Below are 20,579 nucleotides of genomic sequence, written 5' to 3'. Positions count from 1 at the left end.
GTTTATATCTTTTACACATCCCACTCATTAGAACAAAAAATGGATGGATTAACCATTTATCTAGCCAAATTGGTCCAGCCATTTGTTCTCTTCTTAACACTAGCCAAAAAGTTGACTGTGTGTCTCTGCAGAGGAAACCTACCAGCAATACAGTACTGTTACTGTGGCTTAATAGATTGTTCTGTGCAGGTGACCCTGCTTAATGGAGAACATGCATTCAAGATTTATTTTATTTTATTTTTACCTCGTGTTATTTCAGTTGTAGTAACAAGAGCAAGTATCAGTTTAAATAAAAATAAACAGCTCAGTTTTTTTTGATTGCCATTTTTCTTAGACACAGCTAAACATGGCTTAATTAACAGCAAGTGGACAGGAACAAGAGAGAATAATCTTTTTTTGGTGACTTCCTTTATTCTTTTTTTTTTTTTTTTTTTTGATTATTATACTTTAAGTTCTAGAGTACATGTGCACAACACGCAGGTCTGATACATAGGTATACATATGCCATGTTGGTTTGCTGCACACATAAACTCATCTATATACATTAGGTATTTCTCCTAATGCTATCCCTCCCCCAATGCCCCACCCCCCGACAGGCCCTAGTGTGTGATGTTCTGCGCCCTATGTCCAGGTGATCTCATTGTTCAATTCCCATCTATGAGTGAGAACATGCAGTGTTCGGTTTTCCGTCCATGCCATAGTTTGCTCAGAATGATGGTTTCCAGCTTCATCCATGTCCCTATGAAGGACATGAACTCATCCTTTTTTATGGCTGCATAGTATTCCATGGTGTATATGTGCACATTTTCTTAATCCAGCCTATCATTGGTGGACATTTGGGTTGGTTCCAAGTCTGCTATTGTGAATAGTGATGCAATAAACATACATGTGCATGTGTCTTTATAGTAGCATGAGTTATAATCCTTTGGGTTTATACCCAGTAATGGGATTGCTGGGTCAAATGGTATTTCTAGTTCTAGATCCTTGAAGAATTGCCACACTGTCTTACACAATGGCTGAACCAACTTACACTCCCACCAACAATGTAAAAGTGTTCCTAATTCTCCGCATCCTCTCCAGCATCTGTTGTTTCCTGACTTTTTAATGATCGCCATTTTAACGGGTGTGAGATGGTATCTAATTGTGGTTTTGATTTGCATTTCTCTGATGATCAGTGATGATGAGCATTTTTTCATGTGTCTGTTGGCTGCACAGATGCCTTCTTTTGAGAATTGTCTGTTCATATCCTTTGCCCACTTTTTCATGGGGTTGTTTTTTTCTCGTAAATTTAAGTTCTTTGTAGATTCTGGATATTAGCCCTTTGTCAGATGAGTAGATTGCAAAAATTTTCTCCCATTCTGTAGGTTACCTGTTCACTCTGATGGTAGTTTCTTTTGCTGTGCAGAAACTCTTTAGTTTAATCAGATCCCATTTGTCTATTTTGGCTTTTTTTTTGCCATTGCTTTTGGTGTTTTAGTCATGAAGTCATTGCCCATGCCTATGTCCTGAATGGTATTGCCTAGGTTTTCTTCTAGGGTTTTTATGGTTTTAGGTCTAACATTTAAGTCTTTAATCCATCTTGAATTAATTTTTGTATAAGGTGTAAATAAGGGATCCAGTTTCAGCTTTCTACATATGGCTAGCCAGTTTCCCCAGCACCATTTGCTAAATAGGGAATCCTTTCCCCCTTTCTTGTTTTTGTCAGATTTGTCAAAGATCAAATGGTTGTAATGTGTGGCATTATTTCTGAGGCCTCTGTTCTGTTCCATTGATCTATATCTCTGTTTTGATAACAGTACCTTGCTGTTTTGGTTACTATAGGCTTGTAGTATAGTTTGAAGTCAGGTAGCGTGGTGTCTCCAGCTTTGTTCTTTTTGCTTAGCATTGTCTTGGCATTGCGGACTTTTTTGGTTCCATATGAACTTTAAAGTAGTTTTTTTCCAATTCTGTGAAGAAAGTCATTTGTAGCTTGATGGGGATGGCATTGAATCTATAAATTACTTTGGGCAGTATGACCATTTTCATGATATTGATTCTTCCTATCCATGAGCATGGAATATTCTTCCATTTGTTTCTGTCCTCTTTTATTTCGTTGAGCAGTGGTTTGTAGTTCTCCTTGAAGAGGTCGATCACATCCCTTGTAAGTTGGATTGCTTGGTATTTTATTCTCTTTGTAGCAATTGTGAATGGGAGTTCACTCATGATTTGGCTGTTTTTCTGTTAATGGTGTATAGGAATGCTTGTGATTTTTGCACATTGATTTTTGCATCCTGAGACTTTGCTGAATTTGCTTATCAGCTTAAGGAGATTTGGGGCTGAGATGATGGGGATTTCTAAGTATACAATCATGTCATCTTTAAACAGGGACAATTTGACTTCCTCATTTCCTAATTGAATACCCTTTATTTCTTTCTCTTGCCTGATTGCCCTGACCAGAAATTCCAACACTGTGTTAAATAGGAGTGGTGACAGAGGGCATCCTTGTCTTTTGCCAGTTTTCAAAGGGAATTTTTCCAGTTTTTGCCCATTCCATATGATATTGACTGTGGGTTTGTCATAAATAGCTCTCATTATTTTGAGATATACTCCATCAATACCTAGTTTATTGAGAGTTTTTACCATGAAGGACTGCTGAATTTTTTTGAAGGCCTTTTCTGCATCTACTGAGATAATCATGTGGCTTTTGTCATTGGTTCTGTTTATGTGATGTATTATGTTTACTGATTTGCATATGTTGAACCAGCCTTGCATCCCAGGAATGAAGCCAACTTGATCGTGGCAAATAAGCTTTTTGATGTGCTGCTGGATTCAGTTTGCCAGTATTTTATTTAGGATTTTCACATCAATGTTCATCAGGCATATTGGTCTAAAATTCTCTTTTTTGTTATTTCTCTGCCAGGCTTTGGTATCAGGATGATGTTGGCCTCATAAAATGAGTTAGGGAGGATTCCCTCTTTTTCTGTTGACTGGAATAGTTTCAGAAGGAATGGTAACAGCTCCTCCTTGTATCTCTGGTAGAATTCAGCTGTGACTCTGTCTGGCCCTGGACTTTTTTTGGTTGGTAGGCTATTAATTATTGCCTCAATTTCAGAGCCTGTTATTGATCTATTCAGAGATTCAACTTCTTCCTGGTTTAGTCTTGGGAGGGTGTATGTGTCCAGGAATTTATCCATTTCTTCTAGATTTTCTAGTTTATTTGCATAGAGGTGTTTATAGTCTTCTCTGATGGTAGTCCGTATTTCTGTGGGATCAGTGGTGATATCCCCTCTATCATTTTTTATTGTGTCTATTTGATTCTTCTCTCTTTTCTTCTTTATAAGTCTTGCTAGCAGTCTATCAATTTTGTTGATCTTTTCAAAAAACCAACTCCTGGATTCATTGATTTTTTTGAAGGGTTTTTTGTGTCTCTATCTCTTTCAGTTCTGCTCTGATCTTAGTTATTTCTTGCCTTCTGCTAGCTTTTGAATGTGTTTGCTCTTGCTTCTCTAGTTCTTTTAATTGTGATGTTAGGGTGTTGGTTTTAGATCTTTCCTGCTTTCTCTTGTGAGCAGTTAGTGCTATAAATTTCCCTCTACCCACTGCTTTAAATGTGTCCCAGAGATTCTGGTACTTTGCGTCTTTGTTCTCATTGGTGTCGAAGAACATCTTTATTTCTGCCTTCATTTCGTTATTTACCCAGTAGTCATTCAGGAGCAAGTTGTTCAGTTTCTATGTAGTTGTGTGGTTTTGAGTGAGTTTCTTAATCTTGAGTTCTATTTTGATCACACTGTGGTCTGAGAGACAGTTTGTTGTGATTTCTGTTCTTTTACATTTGCTGAGGAGTGCTTTACTTCCAATTATGTGGTCAATTTTAGAATAAGTGTGATGAGGTGCTCAGAAGAATGAATATTCTGTTGATTTGGGATAGAGAGTTCTATAGATGTCTACTAGGTCTGCTTGTTGCAGAGCTAAGTTCCCGGCTATCTTCGTTAACCTTCTGTCTCCTGCATCTGTATAATATTGAAAGTGAGGTGTTAAAGTCTCCCATTATTATTGTGTGGGGGTCTAAGTCTCTTTGTAGGTCTCTAAGGACTTGCTTTATGAATCTGGGTGTTCCTGTATTGGATTCATATATATTTAGGATAGTTAGTTCTTCTTGTAGAATTTATCCCTTTACCATTATGTAATGGCCTTCTTTGTCCCTTTTGATCTTTGTTGATTTAGAGTCTGTTTTATCAGAGAGTAGGATTGCAACACCTGCTTTTTTTGTTTTTCTTTGCTTTCCATTTTCTTCTTAGGTCTTCCTTTTTCCCTTTATTTTGAGCCTGTGTGCATCTTTGCACATGAGACGGGTCTCCTCAATACAGCACCCTGATGGGTCTTGACTATTTATCCAATTTGCCAGTCTGTTTCTTTTAATTGGGGCATTTAGCCCATTTACATTTAAAGTTAATAATGTTATGTGTGAATCTGATGCTGTCATTATGATGTTCACTGGTTATTTTGCCCATTAGTTGATGCAGTTTCTTCCTAGCATCAATGGTCTTTCCAATTTGGCATGTTTTTGCAGTGACTGGTACCGGTTGTTTCTTTCCAGGTTTAGTGCTTCCTTCAGGAGCTCTTGTAAGGCAGCGTTGGTGGTGACAAAATCTCTCAGCATTTGCTTGACTGTAAAGGATTTTATTTCTCCTTCACTTATGAAGCTTAGTTTGGCTGGATATGAAATTCTGGGTTGAAAATTCCTTTCTTTAAGAATGTTGAATATGGGCCCCCACTCTCTTCTGTCTTGTAGGTTTTCTCCTGAGAGATCCGCTGTTAGTCTGATGGACTTCCCTTTGTGGGTAACTTGACCTTTCTCTCTGGCTGCCCTTAACACCTTTTCCTTGATTTCCACCTTGGTGAATCTGACAATTATTTGTTTTGGGGTTGCTCTTCTCAAGGAGTATCTTTGTAATATTCTCTGTATTTCTGAATTTGAATGTTGACCTTCGTTGCTAGGTTGGGGAAGTGCTCCTGGATAATATCCTGAAGAGTGTTTTCCAACTTGGTTCCATTCTCCCCATCACTTTCAGGTACACCAATCAAAAGTACATTTGGTCTTTTCACATAGTCCCATATTTCTTGGAAGGTTTGTTCGTTTCTTTTTACTCTTTTTTCTCTAACCTTGTCTTCTCACTTTATTTCATTAATTTGATCTTCAATCACTGAAACCCTTTCTTCCACTTGATTGAATCAGCTATTGAAGCTTGTGCATGCATCACGAAGTTCTCACGCCATGGTTTTCAGCTCCATCAGGTCATTTAAGGTCTTCTCTACACTGTTTATTCTAGTTAGCCAGACGTCTAATCTTTTCTCAAGGTTTTTATCTTCCTTGTGGTGGGTTTGAACATCCTCCTTTAGCTCAGAGAAGTTTATTACCGACCTTCTGAGTCTCCTCCTGTCAGCTCATCAAAGTCATTCTCTGTCCAGCTGTGTTCCATTGCTGGCAAGGAGCTGAGATCCTTTGCAGGAGAAGGGGCGTTCTGATTTTTAGAATTTTCAGCTTTTCTGCTCTGGTTTCTCCCCATCTTTGTGGTTTTATCTACCTTTGGTCTTTGATGTTGGTGACCTACACATGCGGTTTTGGCATAGGTGACCTTTTTGTTGATGTTGATGCTGTTCCTTTCTGTTTGTTAGCTTGACAGGTTGCTCAGCTGCAGGTCTGTTGGAGTTTGCTGGAGTTCCACTCCAGACCGTTTGCCTGGGTATCAGTAGCGGAGGCTGTAGAACAGCAAATATTGTTCCTAATCCTTCCTCTGGAAGCTTCCTCCCAGAGAGGCATCTGCCGATATGAGGTGTCTGTCTGCCGCCACTGGGAGGTGTCTCCTAGTTAGGCTACACGGAGGTCAGGAACCCATTTGAGGAGGCAGTCTGTCCTTTCTCAGAACTGAAAGGCGATGCTGGGAGAACCACTGTTCACTTTAGAGCTGCCAGACAGGGACATTTAAGTCTGCAGAAGTTGTCTGCTGCCTTTTGTTCAGCTATGCCCTGCCCACAGAGGTGGAGTCTAGAGGCAGTAGGCCTGGTTGAGCTGGGGTGGGCTCTGCCCAGTTCCAGCTTCCCTGCTGCTTTGTTTACCTACTCAAGCCTCACTAATGGTGGACGCCCCTCCCCCAGCCAGGCTGCCGCCTTGCTGATTGATCTCATACTGCTGCCCTCAAAGTGAGCAAGGCTCCGTGGGCATGGGACTCGCCCAGTCAGGCCCGGTAGAGAATCACCTTGTATGCCTGTTGCTGAGACCTTGGGTAAAGTGCAGTCTTTGGGCGGGGAGTGTCCTGTTTTTCCGAGTAGTCTGTCATGGCTTCCCTTGGCTAGGAAAGGGAAATCCCAACCCCTTGTGCTTCCTGGGTGAGGCAACGCTCCACCCTGCTTCAGCTCACCCTCCATGGGCTGCGCCCACTATCCCACCAGTCCTAGTGAGATGAACCAGGTATCTCAGTGGGAAATGCAGAAATCACCCATCTTCTACGTCGATCACACTGGAAGCTACAAACCGGAGCTGTTCCTATTCAGTCATCTTGGAACGCCCTTCCTCGAGATAATAATCTTGAATTCTTTGGGATGATGCAATCTTTTGCGTGCTCACCGAGTGTCCAATTAGGCATAGAGCATGGTGTCCAAAAGATGGAGGATGCGTGTTGCTTCAAGCAAGAGGCTAGAGTGGGGAACTAAATATTCAACTTGTCTGGTAATAGCAAAGGTTCAGAAAACAGCTATCCCACTTCTTAAGTGCCTGCTCTATACCAGGCACTGTATACATTATTTCATGTCACTCTTACAACAACTCTTTAAAAAGCAGCTATTATTATTTCCCTAACACAAATATTGAAGCTGGGTCCAAAGACATCAATTATTTCAAGCTCACAGTGTCAGATATAGAAATGTTTAAACCACGTATTTCTGACACCAAAGTCCCATGCTTACTGGGGCTTATCACTTTAAGATTCTAATTCTCAGAATGAATTGAAGAGGAGTGGGTATTTTAGAAATCTACTTTAGTGCTGCTCATACAGTAGCCACTGGCCATATGTGGCTACTCAGCACTTGAAATGTGTCTAATCCAAATTGAGATGTGCTATAAACATAATATACACACCTGATGTTGAAGACTTACCAATAAGAACAATAATTTGAATGTGTTGGATAAAATAAAATATAGCATGAAAATAAATTTTACCTATTCCTTTTTGCTTTGCTAATGTATCTACTAGAAATTTTATTTACTTATTTATATTTATCTATTTGTTTTTGAGACATGGTCTCACTCTGTCACCCAGGTTCAAGTGCAGTGGTGTGATAACAGTTCACTGCAGCTTCATCATCCCTGGCTCAAGCGGTCCTTCTGAGTTTGCCTCCAGAGTAGCTGGGACTACAGGCATGAGCCACGACATATGGCTAATTTTTTATTTTTTTTTTTTTTTTTTTTCTGGAGACGAAGTCTCACTGTGTTATCCAGACTGGTCTCAAACTCCTGGGCTCAAGCAATCCTCCTGCCTTGACCCTCCTAAATTGCTGAAATTACAAATGTGAGCCACCACGCCCAGTAACTAGAAAATTTAAAATGACATTGGTGATTCACATTAAGGGCTTACATTGTATTTGTATTGGTCAGCCCTGAGGTCATAGAAGCCTCTTGGCAATTGCTGGCAACCACACTGTGGTGCAAAGAAAGTGCACTTATCCCTGGATTGAATTAAAACACGAATTCTTAACCAGCACCAATTTGCTTTGCCCCCTCCAGGGCACATTCACCAATGTCTGAAGACATTTTTGACTGTCATGACTGGGGTAATGATGCTACTGGTATCTAGTGGGTAGGGGTTAAACAGCCTGCAATGCACAGGACAGCTCCCACAATAGAGTTATCAGGCCCAAAATACGAATAGTACCAAGATTAAGATTAGCATAAGCAGGTGGGTTTCTCCATTCTGTGCAGAATTAGGGAACTAAACAGGAAGGCAAACAGGGACTTGAGCAGAAGGAGCTGGGAGTTCTGTGCTGGAATCAATATACAATGTGAGGACTAGATCTTAGAAACAACATGGGTGTATTTATGCGAACGAGGGCACACTCCAGAAGCAGTCTCCTTCCAGGGTCAAGCCCCCTCCACCACAAACACACAATCGCATCCCAACTAGAGGTGGGCTGGAGTTTCTTGGATCTGGGGATTATAGAAGGACCAACCCTGCTGGTCAAGCAGCTTTCAGCTGTGGAGAGAAAAGGCATGTACAGAGGTAGAGCCAGGCAGGGCCTGACAAACCTAACAAATGAGATCAGTAATTATACGTGATTTTTTTTCCCAGAGATTATTTTTTCCATGCAGACTCTGGACTGAGTGTCAGCAGCTCAGCACTCACTTATGTCAGGGCTCAGAGAACAGTCTCTTCAACCAAATAATACAAATTGAATTTATGAAAAAGAGAATTGGCTGTGTGGGTTAAACCAGCGTTTTCTGGAGATGCTTTATTGGTTTCAATAGACCTTTATTATACATTTTAGAACACATTTCAAGTCAAAGAGACAGCTAGGTTTCTGTTGAAGACTGAATTTCAGCAGCAAAATTTGAAATCTGTGATGTGTGCATATTAAACCATAGAGACCTTCACATGAGAGGATGAGATGATTAAATTCTGCCTTTGTTTCTGAGATACTGCAGCACATGGGAGGGTGTGTGTGCTGTAAACAGAGTATATTTTTAACTTGGCTCGAGACAGAGTATTCTCTCTTGGTGTACTCTACAAGGGATGTCTCTGTCTCTCTAGGTGTTTGTCTACATCTTGTTGGCCTGTGTCTGATTATAAATGCTAAGAAGTAGGGTTGTGGTAAAGCATGCATGAGGCACAGGTGACCTTAGTCACTGGATCCCCTTGGGTTCCTCCACTGCACACATTTCCTAGCCCTGCTCCTCCCACCTGGACTCATCTCTGCATGTAAGAGTGAGCTCGGGGATACACAGAAGACAGAGTGCCCCATTACCCTCTCAAGGGAATCTGCTTTTTTCTATAACAAGAGGAACTAAGAGAAATGCAGGTGTCTCAGTCTATTTGAGCTTCTATAACAAAATCTGCAGACTGAGTGATTTATAAACAACAGACATTGATTTCTCACAGTTCCAGAAGCTGAGAAGTCCAATGTCAAGACAGTGGCACAGTGTCCTGGTTCATAGACAGCAGTCTTTTTTACTGTGTTCTCACATGGCATGAAAGCAAGCAGGCTATCTCTGGTCTCTTTTATGAGATCACTAATCCCTTTTATGAGGCCTCTACCCTCATAACCTAATCAACTCCCAAAGGCCCTGCCTCCAAATATCATCATATTGAGGGTTAGTATTTAACATATAAATTTTGTTTGTTCAGAGAAACAACCAGTCTATACCAGCAAGGATTAAAGAGAAACCAAAAATGAGGGCTATGGGATTGGAAGATCTAGGCTTGGGTCTGGACTCATTCTCCCTTTCATAGTTGAGTAATCATGAGCAAGAGACAGAGTCCACACCTGCCTCAGTTCTGTTATTGTAAAGTGCGAGTCAGAAGACTGCCAACTTCTTGGGCTGATGTGAGATTAATAGTGGCATGTGTTCAGAGGGTGAACTCTGGCACCACAGCATCTGGGCTCAAATCCTGGCTGTGCTATTTAATCTGTTCAACCTTGCACCCATTATTTAAAATGTCTGTATCTCTGTAAAGCGGAAGAAACAATGGCCTCTACCTACCTACCAGGGTAGTGGGCTATGACAGGTAAAACACAGAGCTTTCTGGTCTTATGTTACAGTGTCATTTACCACTGTGCAGACCACAGAAAACAGATGTGGGCAATTTGAACTGATTCTAAAGGAAAGTAGGGATCAGAGTTATATAGGAAAGAAAATCTGGAATTATCTACTAATTGTTTCATTTATTATTTTACATAAACTTTTATTAAATATTTTCTCATCCCCAGGGCCTCCAGTCACATTGCAGTGCATAGAAATGCAGCTCCCTGACCAGCTATTTGGCAGCCATGAGATCTCAGAAAGCTGGACCTAGGTAGGTACTCTTTTGATCACATGAAATCTCTAAATGAGAAACTTTGCTTATTTCAGTTCATGGAGGGCTCCCCAGTGAAAAGTGAGCTTACATTTTTTGTTATGTATGTGGACTGAGGCTCCGAGTTAGATTTAATCTGATTGAAAAGAAACAACAACAACAACAAAAATGCAGCAATTCTTGTGTACTCTCAAAGTTGAGTAGTTTTATTTCTACCACAGACGCATGGAGTAGTAATACATTATACTCTATCAAATTAGCTTCTATCCTAGTCTCTAGTGAAACTATTCAGGCTCCTAGAAGGAAAAAAACAATTCATCATGAATAAATAAGATAAAGAATGATAGTATGGATAGCATTGTAGGAAACTAGAGGAAAGACTGGAGAAAGTTTTAGAAGGCCTTACCCCCAAGGCTATAGAGTCAGCCCTGAGGAGAGAGGAGCACCAACTATAGACAGAGCAAATGACATCACAAGGAAATTGCAGCAGCAGCACTAAACCCAAGTGGATGATGTCATAGCCACCCGACAAACCCTAGAGAACTATGGAAGAGTTGCCTCAGGTGAGTAGGATGCAGGAATGTTGGTATGATAGCATGGATAGATTTAGAGTCAGGAACCAATGTGTTGTCCCCTTGGCTCTCTGATGGAATTGATACTGAGACAGTAGATAATAGGTACACCATTATCTTTTGGAGTGACTTAACTTTTATCCTGATATAAGCAGAATTAGGGAGATGGGTTGCTAGACAAACCTTCTAACTTAAGAAATGGAAACAGTTCTTTTAAGCTTCATGAGCCTGGATAAAAATAAATTTTCACCTTTCTCCACATGCTGACTGTCTGATCTGACGATGGAGGTGATGACAAGAGTAACAGGTAAAGGCAAATTAGTTTATTCACATATGGACACTGAATTGAAATGCCCCACAGTCAAGAGGGACAAACCTAGAAAAAAATTCCTGAGTATTAAAAAACAAGCCTTTAGTACCTCTTCCCTTCTGCTATAGTAAGTTTTTCTCTGCACTAACATCTTCTCATATTTTGTTTCATCCTCCTCATCTCACCAAAATCACTAATAACCTCTCTTTGAGAAGTATCAGGGACTCTTCCAGAGTCATGAAATTATTAAGCCTCTGAGTGAATAGGAAATTTGAGAACACTTAGACCAAAGTCCTCATTTTGTAGGTGAATAAACCAAGGCCAAGATATGTTACTCAGAGAGGTGCTCCAGGTAACACAGCAACAGAGATATAACTACAAACCAGAAATTTCCTTTAATAGAAAGAATTGGCTGGGTATGGTGGCTCACACCTGTAAACCTGGACCTTTGCGGGGCTGACATGGGTGCATCACTTGAGCCAGGAGTTCAAGAAGAGCCTGGGCAATATAGTGAGGCCTCGTCTATACCAATCAATCAATCAATGTGTGTATACACAAATATTAGTTGGGTGTGGTGGCACATGCCTGTAGTCCCAGCTACTCAGGAGATTGAGGTAGGAGAACTGCTTGACCCCAGTGAGCTGTGATTGCACCATTGCCCTCCAACCTGGTCAAGAGAGAGAACTTGACTCAAAAAGAGAAAAAAAAGGAAGTAAAGTATTTAGAATTAACTTCCAAAGAGATCTACGTTAGAGGCTGTATTAGTCCATTCTCACACTGCTCTGAAGAAATACTTGAGAGTGGGTAATTTATAAAGAAAAGAGGTTTACTTGACTCACAGTTCTGCATTGCTGCGGAGTTCCTCAGGAAACTTACAATCAGGGCAGAAGGCAAAGGAGAAGCAGGCACCTTCTTCACAGGGCTGCAGGACGGAGTGAGTACAAGCAGGGAACATGCCAGACACTTATAAAACCATCAGATCTCGAGAAAACTCACTATTACAAGAACAGCATTGGGGAAACCACCCCCATGATCCAATTACCTCCACCTTGTCCCACCCTTGACAAGTGGGGATTTGGGGAATTACAATTCAAGGTGAGATTTGGGTGGGGACACAGAACCAAACCATATCAGAGGCCTTGTTCTTCTACTACTAATGGTGCAGACATGGGAAGAATAGTATACTCTCTGTGTGTCCCTTTATCATCTGCAAAGTGAGGATGATCCCCACATGGTAGGATTGTGAGGATTTAATGAAATAAAATATTAAAGAGTAGCTAGCAGGTATGAGGAACAACAAGGAGGCACTGCAGCTGGAAATGAATATGAAAGTGTGGAAGGAGATCAGGTCATTGTGAAGCTTACATTATTTTAGGGCCTTTGGGTCATACAAAGACTTTGGCCTTTCCTTTGCTCTAAGTGAGATGGATATTCCTGTGGAGAATTTTAAGCAGAAAAGCAACATGATCTGACATATGTCTTATAAGGAATCTGACTGCAGTGGGAAGAACAGGCTATATGGAGAGGCAGAGACCAGGCAGGGAGGGTATTACAGCAGTTCTCTCAAAAGAGGACTGGACTTTGACCAGAACATAGCAGTGAAGATGTTAAGAGGTTGGGTTCCAGAAATATTTTGAAATTAGAACTGACAGGATTTGTTTATGTAATTGATGTGAGGTGTGACAGGGAAAAAAGAGTTAAGATTTTGTATATATTTTTTTTTTTATAAAAGGAACATATTTGGTAGAGGGAAATGATGAATTGAGTCTTCAAGAGAGTAATTTTTAAGTACAAGTAGAAACATTGAATAAACGATTAGATATATGAGTCTTGAGTTCATGGGAGAGGACCTGGTTAAAGATATAAAATATGGTAGTCTTTAGGATACAGATGGTATTTAATGTACTATCCCTAAATGGGATCATTCAGAAAATGAATATGGAGAGAATACAGATGTTGGAAGCCTAAGCCATGGGGCTTATAAGGGATGTGCAGATCAGAGAAATGAAAAGAAGGTGCAAGGAGATTCAGAAGAAACAACCAGTGAAGTAGTAAGACAACCAAGAGAGAAGACTGTAATTGAAGAAATTATTTTCAGAAGGATTTCTTCAATTATGTCAAATGTCACTGACTAATCTAGTTAGTTGAGGACTGAGAACAAACCATTTGTCTTAGCCACATGGGGTTCATTGGAAATCTTGATGACCGCAGTTTGGGTACAGTGATGTAGATGGAGGCTTAATTGCAGTGGGTTCATTAGAGAGACTGAGTGGTAAAATTGACTAGACGGCTTACATATTAAAACATATTCAGAACTTCAAAAAGTAAGGCAGGTTTCTATTGGCACATGAATAGAAAGTCAGGCCAATATAACAAAATAGAATTTCCAGAAATAGATCCAAACATATAAGAGAATTCAGTATATGATAAAGGTAACATTTCAAGCATAAATGGTGTTGAAATAAACTATGTACCATCTGGAAAAAGATAAAGTTGGATCCAACTTTATCCTTTCAAAATTTCCAATGAACTGCTTTGATGAAAAAAAAAAAAGATCATGGATGAATTCCTTTATAAACTAGGAGTAGAGAAATCTTTCCTAACTACAATTCAAATTCCAGAAGCCACATAAATTATTAATAAATTTGTCTAAACAAAAATTTAGCGAATTGGTATTTTAAAGGACAAATGATAAACTGGAAAAGATGTTTACAAAATCTGCCACAAAGAATTAATCCTCTAATATAATTATGAATTGAAACAAAACAACAATAGCCAAACAGAAAAAAACAGACAAAAAATATAAACAGTATTCACAGAAAAAGAGATATTAATAGCCCTTAATGACAAAACACTCATAAGAAGGAAAATATAAATTAAATCTATACTGATGATAAATTAAAACTACATTGATGGAAACTACCCTGATGCCTACCTGATAGATGATAATAAGCTATCCAGAAGTTTAACATTACCCTCTGCTGGTGAGGCTGAAGGACAGGAACCATTGCCTTGCCTTGCTAGTGAGAGGACAGCATGATACCATGTCCATGGAGCATAATCTAGAAATAGTTATCAAAATTACAAAGGCATTATATTAGTTTCCTAGGGCTCCATAACTGAGTGCCACAAATTTGGCAGCTTAAAACAACAGAAATTTATTATTTCACAGTTCTGGAGGCTAGAAGTCTGAAATCAAGGTGCTGGGGAAGGATCCTTCCTTACTTCTTACTAGCATCTGGTGGTTGCTGTAAATCCTTGCTTTTCCTTGGTTAGTAGATGTATCACTCCAGTCTCTGCCTTTGTATTCACAGTGTTTTTCCATGTGTATCTCTGTCCAATTTTGTCTCTTCTTATAAGGGCACCAGTCATTGAATTATGGCCCAGCCTACCCCAGTACAACCTTATCTTAACTTGATTACATCTTCAGAGATCCTATTTCCAACTAAAGCCACATTCACAGGTTCTAAATATTAGGACTTGAATATTTTTAGAGACAAAATTCAATACACATTTTCCCTTTAACCCAGCAATCTTATTTGGGGGAATTTATATGAAATTATGTGTATGTAAATTTATAGCATTTTTTGTAACAACAATTGATTGAAAATAACTAAGATGGTTACAAATAAGGACCAGCTAAGCAAACCATGGAATATCTGCACAATGAAATGTGTATAGCTGAATATATGGTAGAGGAGCCTCTCTGCACTAATGCACAATGACCCCATGTCATTGAGTTACCTTCTAGTCAGAGAGAAACAAATCTTTCATAAACAACAAACATAAACAGCAAACGAACTAATTAGGAAGTTATTATAATAATACAGATGAGTTTGGTTATGGAGATTGAGAGATACAGACAGATTTAAGATGAGTATTCAATATTTTGTATGTTTATAGTGGCCATTGTTTCATCCCTGCAAAGAGTCACAATTGGTCGGTCAGAGAAAAAGGAGATGGGTAAATACTTGACTCCAACATTTGAGTATTACCCCATATTATATTTACATCACCCATGCCTTAGCTGTGAATCCCAGAGGAAGCCTTAGGCATATTTCTTTGTAACAAATGGGTCCATTCTATCAAAAGCGTATTGAACTGCCAATAGGCAAATCACTTAATTGCCTAGAAGGATACATGGAAGGAGGAAGAAAGGAAGGAGAAAAGGTTTAAAAATATGGCAAGGTCCTTATGTATGGAACTTTTTAGGTGAAGGATACAGTGAATATGTAGCTCAGTTTTCATCTGGTAATTGGATACCTATATTTTTAACATTCAGCACATCCTTCTCAGAGGAACATTTGAGAAAGATAGCATTTCTATTTATTTGGGAAATGATTAAGCATGCACTTGTCCTAATTTTCTCAGCCTGCATGTGGTGATGAGCAAACTCATCCCTGCTGTACTCTATAAACAATGCAGGTATTAATGCTCATAAAAATTACTGCACTGCCTTTGAGATCATGGGATTTCACCATCCATATTAAACTTTAAGATGAGTGATAACATTTGTCTTTGCATAAGATGGGAGGAGGGAAAAGAAAAGAACCCCAAACACATGAGAGGCACTGACAAGCTGCCAATGATATAAATAATCACTGTGCTGTAGTTTGGAATGACATTGCAGAAAAGCCTTTGTAATAGTGGACTGAAAACAAAAAACAAAAACAGTTCAAATTGAAAACCACAAGTATATTCTAAGAAATAAAAACACAGATCAGTTCAGGAGATTCCAGTGGAAGTAGTCTAGAGAGGGAAATATACCTTTAAACATTGTCCTGAAGGACAGCCTACTTAGGAATTCAGATCCCAATAACCCATTGCATCATTTTGAAGAGCAGTCTGGGAGAAACGCAGAGGTATTTAAACCTGGGGACTAATTTTTCCATAGTTGAAATGTGCTGTGGATAGCCACACCTATGTAATAGATACTTATATCTCCATTTTTAGTCGTGAGGATTAACGCTAACCTCAGCAGGATGTGGTTGGTATACAGACAATTGTATTTCTTTGCTTTTAGAAGGGCTTTGAAAAATTCCTCCATTTGGCCTCAGTCACTTGTTCATTACAAAGAGAGTGATGCAGCTTTATAAAAAGTATCAAATTGGAGAAATGATGCCCTCAAACTCAGATGTTCCTCATTTACATGTAGCATTTTAGAGAAGGTCCTAAGGATAAATCATGGCAGGTTATCATTGACATTTTCCGGAAAGGACACATTTTAATGACATAACCTGGAACTACAAGTTAATCATTAAATGAAATTATAATGCAAGTGAAATGGCTAAATCTCCATGCATGAAATTTGTTTCAGAAACTTAAAGCCCGAATACCCCCAAAACAGTGACCATAGTTGTGATGTTTCACCTAGTACTTGATCATGTGCCTCTCTATGAAATACTGCAATCATTTTAGAGGTGCTGATGCCAAGTAGCAAAAACATGAGCCAAGAAATGTTATTGGAACATGCTGTGATGAGATTAGAACAGGCAGGATTGAGGGGTGTTGTAGAACCAAATTAAAATAGCACTAGTGGAGGCAGGTCTGTGCTGGAAAATCAAAGCAGAAAATTTTTCTTTCACAATGCAAGAAATTGCTGAGGGAAGAGCAGGAGAGGGCTATTCCAACATCTCAACCATGAGAACATTTTCCCAGTACCATAAACATAAATGCCAACTCAAACTAATTCAATGTGACAAAGGTTCCTTTGTCAGCCAAACTAGTCAGACTCCAGAACCTTCTCCTAAGCCCATCTGTGCACTTCCTTATAAAATTCAGTTTTAGCAAAATCTCCTCAACATCAATATCTGATTACCCTCAATATCTGACTATTAAATTTTTAGGAATTACGAAAGTCAGTTGTTAAGCATTATTTCAAATTAAATTCTGCAGATTTACAACTAAATTATATTTAAAACAAATTCTTAAAACCCATCACTTCCTTATTAACTCACTACTTTTTACTTTTATTCAAATTGGCCGTGGTAGAAGTATCCATATTACAGAAACTAGCAAACCCTAAAATCAGGATTTAGTTTATTGTTTTGTTGATTGTCTAGATTTAAGTGATGGAGAAAATAGTAATAATGCTCATTTAACTTCGTATGTCATTCTGTAGTTTTCACACATCAATGGCACAAAAAGTTGAAGAAATATTCTTTCAATATTCAAAAACTTTATCTGACTCAACAAAAAAGTTTATGTCATTGATAAACAAATTTTTATATGCATTTTCATTGTTTTACTTTCATCTTTCTCTTGAATGTAAAGAGAAATTTCCGTCAATATTTAGGTTGGAAATGTACTTGTTCATCAACTACAACCATAGGTTGTCTATGACTTCAACAAAAACATTTTATACTAATCAATTGGCTTTATGGAATTTACCATAAAGAATATTGGTTATTTTACTAGATTTGTAAATCATGTGCCACACAACCTTTATGTCAGTAAAATTCACAATAAGCTTGTGGGGTGTGTGTGTGTGTGTGTGTGTGTGTGTGTGTGTATGTATGTGTTATAGGATATATAAGAGAGATGGTTGTACCACAAACTCAATAAAGATAGAGCAGATATTACCAAAAGCAAAATTTCCAAAGACGGAAAATGAGACATGACAAGTCCAGATTTCTGTATTTGAAATTTGTAAGTATAGATGTAAATCTGGTCACAGGAAATCTACAAATGAAAGAATTAACAGATGCTGGTCAAAGCAGGTGGAATTGGCCAGTGTTTTACATTTTTTTAAAAAAATTACCTATAGTTGTTGTTAATACTTTTCTTCTCTTCACAGGAAGTATTAATTCAAGCAACTAATATTTGCTAGGTTATATATATATATGTGTGTGTGTATATATATATATATAGAGAGAGAGAGAATATACACACACACACATATAGATCAGATGCTGTACTAAACATATTACATGGAACATTCATTTCGTGACCACAGTAACCCAAGGAGTCATTATGATCCTCCACCTGTTTTTCAGATGGAAAACAGAGGATCAGTACAATGTGACACAGCTTCTTCAAGGACACAAACTACTAAGTTTTTAGTAGTTTTTTAAACTACCTATGCTTTTAAACTCTGTGCTGGTCATTGTTTCTGGAGGATTTTTTAGACTAGAAAGGAAGTGCTTATCATTTTTACTGTAAAACAAATACAAAAAAAAGCCTTCTTCATTTGAGTCAAATCTTCCAGAATTTTAATTCATCTTTCCAGCCTTCATCCACCACCACTGACTTTTCCACAAGCTATTCTTCTGTCCACCTCACCTAATCTTTCACATGTGTGTCAAGTTTTCTACCTCTCTAATTTTATCTTCAGGTGCCCTTCTTCTACATGTTGTGCCCTCACAAATCCCAATTCCAAATTCTACCCATCTTTTAATAATTCAACACTTAAATACAATGTTCTCTCTAGAGTTATTGATTTTTCAGGCATCAAAATAGTCCTCTATTCACTCACACCAAATTTGTAATATCACTCTTGCAGTACTTAACCACTATCTACATCGGACTCTAGGCAGCCTTTCCCAAGGTAAAATCTGGAAAAACTCTGAAAGGATCAGCTCCTATGTCATTAGCAAGTCAAAGACTTTAGTGAAGAAACTTTTTTTTAACTTCCCAGTGATTTTCCCAGTGTTATTTCTTGTTTCCCCCATTTGTTTCACCCTAGAACTCATTCCCCCCAACAAATACTCAATAACACCACCGTGTGCCTCTAGTGTTCTAAAAAGAGAACAATTTAGTGAATACCGGAATACATTATCTCTCCTACTAGAGGACAGAGACTTAGCCATGAATGCAGAGACAAAAGACTAGATTTTTGTGTGTGTATGTCACTCAGTGAGACTTTCCTTTTGCTTTGCATACAGGGACTGAGAACACATTGGTTGAATGAATAAGCTTCATACTTGATTAAATAGGATGTAAATGGCCACAGACGGAACGTCAACTTGGATGAAGTACTCACAAGTACCCAACTGGGTAGCATCCCTATCACAAAGTTAGGCCAAAGAGCAGTCTGAGCAGCAACTGTCAGATGACATCAAAATGCCCGTGGCTGGTTCCTACTCAGTTTACTGCTAAAGTAGCAGAAAATAACAGCAAGGATTTAATGAATATCAATGTAACTGTCACTACCCCTAAAGTCTCTCCCAAACTGGATTGCCAGAAAATTGAAATGCTTAGAGTGGTTTAGGTTCTCTTTTTGTGCCTCTTAATTGCAGTCTTCCTTGGTAGGAGGCTCTCATTCCATACCTAGCCGTTTTTATCCTACAATATTCTTTTCTTCCAATTTGGAGAGAGAAGCCTAGGGGATACATTGGGTGCCTTCCATGGCTAGGCTCCTGGAAGGAAAGACAGCACTTAGGAAGAGATTACCAAAGGCTGAACTTATCTAATGTCAAGAGTTTCCCAAATGTGTATGAGGGTGTGTGTATTTGTGTGGAGCCATGTGGAAAAAAGGACTTTCTTCTTTTGAAAACTACTTTTCCAGCTGTTGACAAACATAAAAACTTCAAAAGAACAGAATTTTTCTTAATAATGAAATTACTTTCCTTTTACTTTGACCCAGAGTTGCCAGGAGAAAGGCTCAGTGAAAAAGTTAGGAAACTGCAGACACAATGAACCCACGTTCTGTGCAGTCTAGCACATTGATGGAAAGATGAATCTTCATTACTGATTATAGGCTGCCTACTGTGCTCTCAGGAAAAATGATCAAATCAGTTATCTCCTAAAAGCAAGTCACTGATGCATGCTCCTCCTCTAACCACCCACCTAGGGCTGCATCTCCCCTCTCTGGTGTTCAGATACAATCCACCATGGTTTAAGGTTTAGAAAGAGGAGAAATGCTGGATGCACTGCATATGTGGGCAGAAGGAAACCCAGACAAACCAACAAGGAAAGAAAACAAGGGAATGAAATGAACAGGAAAAAAAAATGGAACATCTATTAAATAATTTGGAATAATTGCCCAAAGGAAAGCAGACATACTGAATGGGAATGAAGGAAATAAACAGATCAAGGTATATAGCAGAAGGAAAAACTAGGGTGGAAGAAGAGGGAGATGAAAGAGCTCACCCAAGGGACAAAAGGAAGAAGGCACTGCTAGCCTTGGCAGGAATATTGATAACTGGATATAGAAAAGAAGCCACCCATAACCTTCTGACACCCTCTGAAGAGACTCTCAGTATGTCTTTTTGTGATTCACACAAGTTTATATTGCCTTTAAAAAGCTGATTTCCCTGGCTCAGCTGAGGCCCTTTGGAGCAGTTAAGCCATGTGATAACAGGGCAAGTAGGAACTTCTAGAAGTAGTGACCTCTGGCTGAGGACAGAAAGAAAGGAATTTTAGACTTCTTTCCTACCACACATTCTGAAGTTTACAGTGGGGCCTGAGAATGTGGTGTTTACCCCAGCTTAACATTTTAACCCAGCCAAAGTTGAGTAAACATGATTTTTCCCACATTGTGAATGCTGTCCCATTGTCAATAGATCAACTAGGACTATTTTGTTTTCCTTGAGTAATGAATGCAAGGAATGTAAGTCAGCAAGATGCAAACCTTACTTGACAAGAATGAATCTTTACAAGAAAGATGTCCTCTCATTGTTCTGAAAATGGGAAGTTAGGAGAGCAAACAATTAC

General features: G+C 38.9%; 2 long non-coding RNA genes across 3 annotated transcripts in view; both read left to right on the top strand.

The window, feature by feature from the left end:
- The first annotated feature begins 7,508 nt into the window (after positions 1-7,508).
- LOC108581633 overlaps positions 7,509-20,579 on the top strand; it is a 92,243-nt gene continuing 79,172 nt past the window's right edge. The window contains exons 1-2 of one of the 2 annotated variants that reach the window (XR_004178247.1): positions 7,509-9,340; positions 9,958-10,043. This is a non-coding gene — a long non-coding RNA (uncharacterized LOC108581633). The other variant, XR_004178246.1, reaches the window with a different exon arrangement.
- LOC108581634 lies at positions 10,613-20,408 on the top strand. Its single transcript, XR_001894108.2, has 2 exons — positions 10,613-10,922; positions 18,809-20,408. It is a non-coding gene; the product is annotated as an uncharacterized LOC108581634 (long non-coding RNA).

This window comes from Papio anubis, chromosome 14 (genome assembly GCF_008728515.1).
Source record: "Papio anubis isolate 15944 chromosome 14, Panubis1.0, whole genome shotgun sequence".
NCBI classification, from domain to species: domain Eukaryota; kingdom Metazoa; phylum Chordata; class Mammalia; order Primates; family Cercopithecidae; genus Papio; species Papio anubis.
The sequence above is the reverse complement of the archived record's forward strand: the minus strand, read 5'-3'. Positions and strand labels throughout refer to the sequence as shown.